Source organism: Bos mutus, chromosome 17 (genome assembly GCF_027580195.1).
Source record: "Bos mutus isolate GX-2022 chromosome 17, NWIPB_WYAK_1.1, whole genome shotgun sequence".
Taxonomy (NCBI): Eukaryota; Metazoa; Chordata; class Mammalia; order Artiodactyla; family Bovidae; genus Bos; species Bos mutus.
Genome location: NC_091633.1, coordinates 58,051,572 through 58,063,143, shown reverse-complemented (window position 1 = coordinate 58,063,143; position 11,572 = coordinate 58,051,572). Strand labels below are relative to the sequence as shown.

The window sequence follows — 11,572 nt, the reverse complement described above, 5'->3', positions numbered from 1 at the left end:
AAGGATTGTAGATAACAGATTACAGTTCTCTTTAGTTTTTATTGGAAACCAAGTTAAATTATCCATCCCATTTAAAATATCCTCACATGTCTTCTGTTAAGACAATGTAAAAAATCCTCTACATCATATATTGCTTTTTAGCTACATTTTTTTCCTAAGAGCCTTTCTCGCTCTTTCACAGCCAGACTTCTATTGAGTGTTGCTATAGTTTCTCTCTAGCTCATCCTCCATTCCTCCTCAATCTGTTTCTCTTTGGCTACCATTCCAGTTTTACTCTTATATTTGCCAAGGTCACTCATGACCCCACATCGCTAAATCAGATGAGAATTTTCAGACTTCATATTTTTCAGTCACACCTTCCTAAAACTCTCAGTACCTTGACCCTTGAGACATCATGGTTTTGGATCTTCCTGTCCCCTTGTTCCACTCTGATTTCTTTGAAGGCTCTTCTACTGGCCCGTGGCATTTTTGAGGTCTAGCCCACCGCTCTTCTCATCCACTACTTCCCCAGCTGGGTGGTATTTGACAGTTCCATCCCCAGCTGGGTTCTCTCTTCTGGATCATCAATTTGTAAATACGACTGCCTTCTTTACATACCACTCAGCTCCACTCTGTCAAGCAAATCAAGTCATGAGCTCCTCCTCAGCTCTCACCAGATCAACTCCAGTGTCTTTTTATTTCTCTGGGAGTCATTCTCTGTACTTTTTTTGCTCATCTTCTATCACCAACCCACTACCAAAGGTAGATAAGCCTGCCTGTGGATTATTTTTCCATTTCATCCATTTCTGTACTACCACTCCTTCCCAAGCTACTTCATTTCTCTCTTGGATTTTGGGGCATATGCTTAATGTATCTTCTTTACCCCTGCTCCACAGATTCTCCACTTTTCAGCCAAAGACATCTTCAAAAAAGCACAAATAAAATCATGTCAATGGCTATCAACTGAGCATAGGATAAAAACCAACATCCTGGGGACTTCCCTGGTGGTCCAGTGGCTAAGACTCTGTGTTCCCAATTCAGGGGGCCTGGATTTGACCCCTGGTCAGACAACTGGATCTCACATGCTGCAACTGAGAGTTCACACGCCATAGCTAAAGATCCTGCATGCCACAAATGAAGATCAAAGATCCAGCATGCCGCAGCTAAGACCTGGTGTAGCCAAGAAAAGAAATAAAGGAAGAATCAATTTTTTTTTTTTTTGAATCCTTAACATGGCCAACATGATGTGCCTGGCCTCTGCCGTCTGCAGGTATCTATCCTGCGTCACCTGGACCACTTTCTTGTCTCTTCCTGTGCTTAGTCACTCAGGCATTCTTCCACTTCTGTTTCCTCAAACACACTCATCTTCTTTCCCTCTCCGAAGCCTGTGTTCTCACTCTCCTGTGCCTGGCATGCTGCCATCACCTTTGTGTGCCTTTCGTTTCATTTTACTGGAACTGGTTCATTCCTGCCCACTCTTCAGATCTTAGGTCACCCATCTCTTCCACAGGAAGACTTTTCTCAGGCTCAGGTTGCATCATATTCCCTACTTTACTGTCTTACGGTCCTGTTATAAGAAATTGATATCATAGCTGTTGTCTCACATCATTTTGTGAGATTATTTTATTGATATTGACTCCTCTCACTAGATAATGGATGCTGTTAAGGAAAAGGACTATTTTGTTTAGTCAAAAGGACTATGTCTATTTTGTTTGGTCACTTTATTTTTACCCCTAACACCTACCAGGCTACCTGGCATGTAAGCAATTCTTAACACATATTTGTGGAATGAGTGAGTGAGTGAAGGATGTGAAGGGCTTTGATCAGGTGGCTGATGACCTAGATGTTTGCTTGCTGCTGACATGGTAACAGGGGATAGTGCTCTAGTCAAGATGCTTGGGTATTGCTACAGTTGGAATGTTTCTGTCCCTTAAAATCCTTCATGGATCACAGCCTTGTCATGCTGAAGGGGCTGTGCAAGGCTCCCCAAGGCAGACGGGTCATAATGAAGAGTTCTGACAAAACACGGTCCACTGGAGAAGGAAATGGCAACCCACTCCAGTATTCTTGCCTGGAGAAACCCATGAACAGTATGAAAAGGTGAAAAGATATGACACCAGAAAATGAACCCTCCTGGTCAGGAGGTGTCCAATATGCTATTGGGGAAGAACAGAGGGCAGTTACTAGTAGCTCCAGAAAGAATGAAGTGGCTGGGTCAAAGTGGAGAGGCGCTTCATTGTGGGTGTAAAAGTAAAGAGAAAGTAAAGTTGGATGCTGTAAAGAACAATATTGCATAAGAATCTGGAATGTTAGGTCCATGAATCACGGTACACTGGGCTTGGTGAAGCAGGAGATGGCAAGACTGAATGTCAACATCTTAGGAATCAATAAATTAAAAGGGACAAGAATAGATGAATTTAATTCAGATGACATTATATTTACTATAATGGATTCTGTAGGCAAGAGTCCCTTAGAAGAAATGGAGTAGTCATCATAGTCAACAAAGGAATCTGAAATGTGGTACTTGGGTACAGTCTCAAAAACAACAGAATTATCTCGGTATATTTCCAAGGCAAACCATTCAACATCACAGTAATCCAACTCTATTCTCCAGCCATTATTGGAGAAGAAGCTAAAGTTGACTGGCTCTATGAAGACCTACAAGACCTTCTAGAACTAACACCAAAAAAGCTGTCATTTTCATCATAGGGTGTTGGAATGCAAAAGTAAGAAATTAAGAGATACCTGGATTAACAGGCAAGTTTGGCCTTGGAGTACACAATGAAGAAGGGCAAAGGCTAACAGTTTTGTCAAGAGAACACACTGGTTGTAGCAAACACCCTTTTCCAACAACCCAAGAGACAAGTCTACACATGGATATCAATCACCAAATAGTCAATACCAAAATCAGGTTGATTTTATTCTTTACAGCTGAAGATGGAAAAACTCTATACAGTCAGCAAAAACAAGATGTGGAGCTATCTGTGGCTTAGATTATGAGCTCTTTATTGCAAAATTCAGTCTTAAATTTTTAAAAGTAGGGAAAACAACTAGGCCATTCAGGTATGACCTAAATCAGATCCCTTATGATTATACAGTGGAAGTGACAAATAGATTCAAGGGATTAGATCTGGTAGACAGAGTGCCTGAAGAACTATGGAAGGAGATTCATAACTTTCTACGGGAGGTGGTGACCAAAACCATCTCCAAGAAAAAGAAATGCAAGAAGGCAAAGTGGTTATTTGAGGAGGCTTTATAGATAGCTGGGGAAAGAAGTGAAAGGCAAAGGAGAAAGGGGCAGATAGACCCAACTGAATGTGGAGTTCCAGAGAATAGCAAGGAGCAATAAGAAGGCCTTCTTAGATGAATAATGCAAAGAAATAGAAGAAAACAATAGAATGGGACAGACTAGAGATCTCTTCAAGAAAATTGGAGATATCTAGGGAACATTTCATGCAAGGATGGGCACTATAAAGGACAGAAACGGTAAGCTAACAGAAACAGAAGAGATTAAGGAGAGATGGTAAGAATACACAGAAGAACTATACAAAAAACATCTTGCTGCTGCTGCTAAATCACTTCAGTCGTGTCCGACTCTGTGCGACCCCATAGACGGCAGCCCACCAGGCTCTGCCATCCCTGGGATTCTCCAGGCAAGAACACTGGAGTGGGTTGCCATTTCCTTCTCCAGTGCATGAAAGTGAAAAGTGAAAGTGAAGTCGCTCAGTCGTGTCCGACTCTTCGCAACCTCATGGAATGCAGCCCACCAGGCTCCTCCATCCATGGGATTTTCCAGGCAAGAGTACTGGAGTGGGTGGCCATTGCCTTCTCTGAAAACACATCTTAATGACCCATATAACCATAATGGTGTGGTCACTCACCTACAGCCAGACATCCTGGGGTGTAAAGTCAAGTGGGCCTTAGGATGCATTACATGAACAAAGCTAGTAGAGGAATTCCAGCTGAGCTATTTAAAATCCTAAAAGATGATGCTGTTAAAGTGCTGCACTAAATATGCCAGCAAATTTGGAAAACTCAGCAGTGCCCACAGGACTGGAAAAAGTCAGTTTTCTAATCCCAAAGATGGCAATGCCAAAGAATGTTCAAATTACCATACAGTTGCACTGATTTCACATGCTAGCAAGGTTATGCTCAAAATCCTTCAAGCTAGGCTTCAGCAGTACATGAGCCAAGAGCATTCAGATGTACAAGCTGGGTTTAGAAAAGCTAGAGGAACCAGAGATCAAATTGCCAACATCCATTGGATCATAGAGAAAGCAAAAGAATTCCAGAAAAACGCCTACTTCTGCTTCATTGACTATGACACCCAGTCCCATCACTTAATGGCAAATATAAGAGGAAAAGTGGAAGAAGTGACAGATCTTCTCTTCTTGGGCTCCAAGATCACCGTGGATTGTGACTGCAGCCGTGAAATTAAAAGATACTTGCTCCTTGGAGGGAAAGCTATGACAAATCCAGACTGTGTATTAAAAAGCCGAGACATCACTTTGCTGACAAAAGTCAAAGCTGTGGTTTCTCCAGTAGTCATGCACAGATGTGAGAGTCAGACCATTAAGAAGGCTGAGCCTCGAAGAATTGACGCTTTCCAATTGTGCTTCTGGAGAACTCTTGAGAGTCCCTTGGACTGCAAGGAGATCAAACCAGTCAATCCTAAAGGAAATCAGTCCTGAATATTCATTGGAAGGACTGATGCTGAAGCTCCAATATTGTGACCACCTGATGTGAAGAGCCGACTCATTGCAAAAGGCCCTGATGCTGGGAAAGATCGAAGGCAAAAGGAAAAGGGAGTGGCAGAGAATGAGATGGTTAAATAGCATCACTGACTCAATGGACATGAATTTGAGTAGACTCCAGGAGATAGCGAAGGACAAAGAAGCCTGGCATGCTGCAGTCCATGGGGTCGCAAAGAGTTGCACACGACTTAGCGACTGAATAACACAGTCCATATGTTGAAATCCTAACCCTCAAGGTGAAGATATTAGGAGGTGGGTCTTTGCAGAGGTGATCTCAGTGATAGGGATGGAGCCCTCATGAGTGGAGTTATTGACTCTGTAAAAGAGGGGAAGAAAGTTCCCTTGCTCCCTTCCACCATGTGAGGGCGCAACAAGAAGATGCCAACCATGAACCAGACGTTGAACTCTTTCCAGACAAGGAGCCTGCTGGCACCTTTGATGTTGACCTTCCCAGACTGCAGAACTGAGAGAAATTAATTTCCATTTTTTATAAGCTACCCAGTTTATGGTTTTATTGTTATAGAAGCCCAAATGGGCTAAGAAAGATAGGAATTGTCTCCCAATAATCATACTCCAAAAAGTGATAAACCAAACTTTATATTATTACCTAAAGGTGGGGTTGTATATCTGATGATTTTTCTACAACAAAAATGTATTCCTTTAGTAAGAGGACATTTTAAGTTTAAAAAACAAAAAAGTGAGGCTGTATTTTAAAATTAATAAATAACTTTATGCATTGAAATTTTCACAACATCTATATATTTCTAAGGAAGTTGTATTTAAATAATTTGGAATGAAAATATCCTTGAAATAAGATTTATATAGATACAGTGAGAAAATGGTCTTTTCACAAAGGAATAACATAGTTTGTTTAGGATATTTCAGTTATAATTTATTAGGAGCTATGATAATTAAAATATTATGATAACACTGCCTGAATTGCATAATTTTGTATCAGACTTAATATTTCAATATTTAGATTACTTATCGGGTAAAAGAGACATTTTATTTTATAAATTTGGAGAAGGAAATGGCAACCCACTCCAGTGCTCTTGCCTGGAGAATCCCAGGGATGGGGGAGCTGGTGGGCTGTCGTCTCTGGGGTCGTACAGAGTCGGACACGACTGAAGTGACTTAGCAGCAGCAGCAGCAGTAAACCAAAATCCCTTGGTAATTGTGACATACAAACATTATATTTAATAGTATTAGAGTTACTTAATATAATTACATTTATGCAGTTCTTATGTTCAAATTATTTTGGATGAAAAACAATTATCTACGAAGTTAAAACTTATGTATACTTAAATTAAGAAAACCTAGAGAGTGCCTGGATAGCTTAGTTGGTAGAGCATCAGACTTTTAATCTGAGGGCCCAGGGTTCAAGTCCCTGTCCAGGCATAAAACAAAACAAAACAAAATTTCTTTTAAAAAAGGAGAAAAACTAACTCAGTCTTCTTTTAAACTGAAAATTATGAGATGACTGCTTCATCTCAATGCTGTTTACCAGACCAAGGTTAAATCTGTATGTACAGAGAACCAAGAAACAGACCTGCGCGTGTGTGGTCATTAAATGCGTGACAGAATTGACACTGCACTACAGTGAGGAAATGATGGACTTTTCAGTAAGTGGTTCTGGGTACATTGGATACTCACTTAAAAAAAAAAAAAAAAAAAAGAGTCTTGCTTCCTATCTCACAACATATGCAAAAATCAATGCCAAATGCATTATAGATTTTAAAATTGAAATAAAAAAAAATACTAGGACATTTCAAAACAAGAACACAGAGAACTATCTTCTTAACTTTGGGAAAAGTAAACAGACACAGAAAGCACTAACCTTAGAGTTTAAAGAGCAATATATCGGGCAGTGTTAAAATTGACAACATGTCTTCATCAAACAAGTCATGGACTGGAAGAAGATATTTTAATTCCTGTATTCTTTGAAGGGCTTGTAGTTGGAATATATAAATAATCCTAGAATCAATAGGGGTTTCCTCAATGGCACAGCAGGTAAAGAATCCGCTTGCAATGCAGGGGACACAGGAAATGTGAGTTGGACTACTGGGTTGGGAAGATCCCCTGGAGGAGGAAATGGCAACCCAGTCCGGTATTCTTGTCTGGAGAATCCCTTGGACAGAGGAGCCTGGTGGTATACTGTGCAGGGGATTGCAAGGAGTCAGACACAACTGCGCAGCTAAGTGCGCACACGTGCCTCAGAATCAATAAGATGACAAACAATCCAAGACTTCAGCTTTCAACCAAGGTGGAGTAAAAGAGGATAGAGTTCCCCACCCTGCTGAGACAACTTTATAAAAAGGTACAAAATATATGAAACAAACAAGGTGAGCACGGCAGTCATCCTGGTTTACTGCCTTACTTTCTAGGCCACAGCACAGGGCGCTTGGAGTCCTCTGAGTTGAGGAGATGGATCTGGAAGTTGGCTTAAAACTCAACATTCAGAAAACGAAGATCATGGCATCTGGTCCCATCACTTCATGGGAAATAGATGGGGAAACAGTGGAAACAGTGTCAGACTTTATTTTGGGGGGCTCCAAAATCACTGCAGATGGTAATTGCAGCCATGAAATTAAGATGCTTACTCCTTGGAAGGAAAGTTATGACCAACCTAGATAGCGTATTCAAAAGCAGAGATATTACTTTGCCAACAAAGGTCCGTCTAGTCAAGGCTGTGGTTTTTCCAGTGTTCATGTATGGATGTGAGAGTTGGACTGTGAAGAAAGCTGAGCACCTAAGAATTGATGCTTTTGAACTGTGGTGTTGGAGAAGACTCTTGAGAGTCCCTTGGACTGCCAGGAGATCCAACCAGTCCATCCTAAAGGAGATCAGTCCTGCGTGTTCATTGGAAGGACTGATGCTGAAGCTGAAACTCCAATACTTTGGCCACCTCATGCAAAGAGTTGACTCATTTGAAAAGACTCTGATGCTGGGAAAGATTGGGGGCAGGAGGAGAAGGGGACGACAGAGGACAAGATGGCTGGATGGCATCACCAACTCGATGGACGTGAGTTTAAGTGAACTCTGAGAGTTGGTGATGAACAGGGAAGCCTGGTGTGCTGTGATTCATGGGGTCGCAAAGAGTCAAACACAACTGAGCGACTGAACTGAACTGAACTGAACTGTGGTTTGAAGCCACAAGACACTACACCAGATAGGAAAGAGCTACACAGAGAGAGCACTCAAGATCCCCACTCGGGGCGTCCCCAAACATCTCAGATGAATATGGATTCGCAGATGCAGGTGAAGAAACCACCCAGCACTAGGGCCAGAGTCACCGGAAGGGACTGTAGGGGATAATCGCCAGGGAACCGTCCAGGTGGAAACAGTTCCTGTTCTCCCAGGCAGAGTCAAAAACATCATAATTCACAAAGTACTATAGGATTTTTGTCTCAGGCGTGGGGAAAAATTATCTCTAGACTAAATGCTGCTGTGACTCTGCCTGAGAGTACTTGATAGCAAGATCCCATAGGTTCAAACTGCTCCCAATAAACTTAACTCTGTCCTAAATCACAGCTCGGTATATTCATAGGAAAGCAAAAATATCTAACACCAACTCGTTTTCTACAGTTGTGCCCACAGTTTTCCCCATTTACAACTTGTACCACTATTTAATATACTTTTAATCTGCTAAAAATATTAACTGACTGCTCTCCTAAATCTAAAGATAATATCATTTTAGTATAAACATATATCACATATTTTTGTAAAATTTGTCAAAGTCTGATTAGTGTGCCTTAAGTGCATGCTTCTTTCACTGTTTATAACATGTGATTTGATAATCAAAAATTCTGGATTTTACATTGATCAGACATTACAAAGAAACAGGTAAATATGACTCACAAATGAGGAGAAAACTCAGCTGAAGCCAATCCAGTAGTGATATGCTGCTGCTGCTAAGTCACTTCCCAGGCTCGCCCGTCCCTGGGATTCTCCAGGCAAGAACACTGGAGTGGGTTGCCATTTCCTTCTCCAATGCGTGAAAGTGAAAAGTGAAAGTGAAGTCGCTCAGTTGTGTCCGACTCTTCACAACCCCATGGACTACAGGCTACCAGGCTCCTTCATCCATGGGATTTTCCAGGCAAAAGTACTGGAGTGGGTTGCCATTGCCTTCTCCGAGTAGTGATATAGATGGTAAAATTATTTGACAAACTTATAAAAGGTGTTACAGCTGTATATCATATGTTCAGTAAGCTAGAGCAGTGATTTAACATGTTATGTAGAGACATGGAAGATATTAAAAAGACCTAAATCAAACTTTTATAGATGAAAATTATAATGACTGAGAGGAAAAACATACTACATGCAATTAATAGCAGATAAGACATCACAGAAGAAAGTTTTAGTGAATTTAGACATAGAGAAATAGGAACAGAGAAAGAAAAAAAAGATTGAAAAAAATGCACAGAGCATTAGTGAAAATGGGACCGGCTCAAAGAATCTATATGCATATAATTGGAGTCTCCAAAGTGGGAAGCATTGAAGAATACTTGACAAGATAATGGCCAAAAATTATCCAAATTTGTTGCAACTGTAAACCCATAGATTCGAGACATAGCATCACTGAGAGAAATTAAAGACCCAATTAAGATATACTTAGTTCATGGATAGAAAGTCAATATTATTAACTTGTCAGTTTTCTCCCAGAACAATCTGTAAATTTAACACAATTCCAATCACTACCTCAGCAAGCATTTTTTCCAAAATTGATAAGCTGATTCTGAAAATCATATGGAAATGCAAAGGACCTAAGTAGCTACAACTTTGGAAAGGGGCAAAGTTAGAGAATTTATGCTACTTGACTCCAAGACATAGAAACCCACCTTATAAAGACAGTGTAGTACTGTCTTTTGGAGAAGGCAGTGGCACCCCACTCCAGTACTCTTGCCTGGAAAGTCCCATGGACAGAGGAGCCTGGTAGGCTGCAGTCCATGGGGTTGCTAAGGGTCAGACACAACTGAGGGACTTCACTTTCACTTTTCACTTTCACGCATTGGAGAAGGAAATGGCAGCCCACTCCAGTGTTCTTGCCTGGAGAATCCCAGGGACGGGGAAGCCTGGTGGGCTGCCGTCTATGGGGTCGCACAGTGTCAGACACGACTGAAGCGACTTAGCAGCAGCAGCAGCAGCAGTACTGTCTTTGATAGTACTGGCATCAAGATAGAAAAATGTGAAAAAATTGGAACTAGAGTTACCATATGATCCAATAATCCCACTCTTAGACATGAATGTAGAAATGATGAAAACTCTTAATTTGAAAAGATACATGTGCCCCAATATTCATAGCAGTGCCTTTACAATGGCCAAGGCATGGAAGCAACCTAAATGTCCATCGACAGATGAATGGATAAAGAAGATCTGTTACACACACACACACACACACACACACACACAGTGGAATATTACTCAACCACAAAAAAGAATGAACCAATGCCATTTGCACCAACATGAGTGGACTAGGGAATTATCACACAGTGAATTATGTGAGACAAAGACAAATATCCTGTGATATCGCTTATATATGGAATCTAAAAAAATGATACAAATGAACTTATATACAAAACAGAAACAGATTCACAGACATAGAAAACAAACATAGTTACCAATCGGGAAGTTGGGGTAAAGGATAAATTAGGAGTTTGGGATTAGCAGATACAAATTACTATATATAAAATGAGCAACAAGGTTATCACACAGGGAGCTATATTCAATATCTTACAATAAACTATAATGGAAGAGAAAAGAAAAAAGATAGGCAAATGGATTAATGGGACAGAAAACAGTCCGGAAATAGACTCACACACACATGGTCAATTGATTTTTGACAAAGGTGCAAACAAGAAAGAATAGTCTTTTCAATCATTGATGCTAAAGCAATTGGATACCAAAATGCAAGAACAACAACAACAAATTCAAACCATACCTTGCAGCACATGTGCAGATATACCTCACAATAGATTATAAATAATTAAAGTAGAACCCAATAAAAAGAAAACTTCTGGAAAAAGCATAAAGATTTTCTCTTCTGGAGAAAATCTGTGTGACTGAGTTATGCAAAGATCTCTTAGATATGATGCTCAAAGCATGATCCAAAAAGGAAAAAAAAAATGATAAATTGGTCTTTTATCAAAATTAAGAATGCCTGCTCTTTGAAAGATACCATTGAGAGAATGAAAAGACAAGCCACAAGCTGGGGGAGGAAATATTTGCAAATCACACAATATCACAATTAGATACCACTACACATCTATTGTGCTCAGTCACTGAGTCTGGTGCTTTGAAGCCCCATGGACACACATATCAGAACACTTAAAATTGAAAACATTCAAAAAAAGGAGATCATGGCATCTGGTCCCATCACTACATGGAAACTAGATGGGGAAACAATGGAAAGAGTGACAGAATTTACTTTCTTGGGCTCCAAAATCACTGCAAATGGTGACTGCAGCCACAAAATTAAAAGACGCTTGCTCCTTGGAAGAAAAACTATGACACACTTAGACAGCATATTAAAAAGTGGAGACATTACTTTGCTGACAAAGATCTGAACACTCAAAGCTATGGTTTTTCCAGTAGTCATGTATGGATGTTAGTGTTGGACCATAAAGAAGGCTGAATGCTGAAGAACTGATGCTTTGAACTGTGATGCTGGAAAAGACTCTTGAGAATCCCTTGTTATGCAAGGATATCAAACCAGTCAATCTCTTTTAGGATTGGTTTGATATACCTTCAATATTCATTCAATATTCATTCAATATACCTTCAATATTCATTCAATTCAGTTCAGTTCAGTTGCTCAGTCTTGTCCAACTCTTTGTAACCTT

The 11,572-nt window shown here is 40.3% G+C and overlaps 1 non-coding gene across 1 annotated transcript; it reads left to right on the top strand.

The window, feature by feature from the left end:
• Positions 1–6,058: 6,058 nt before the first annotated feature.
• Positions 6,059–6,131, top strand: TRNAK-UUU (transfer RNA lysine (anticodon UUU)). Its single transcript has one exon. It is a non-coding gene; the product is annotated as a tRNA-Lys (tRNA).
• The last annotated feature ends 5,441 nt before the right edge of the window (positions 6,132–11,572 follow it).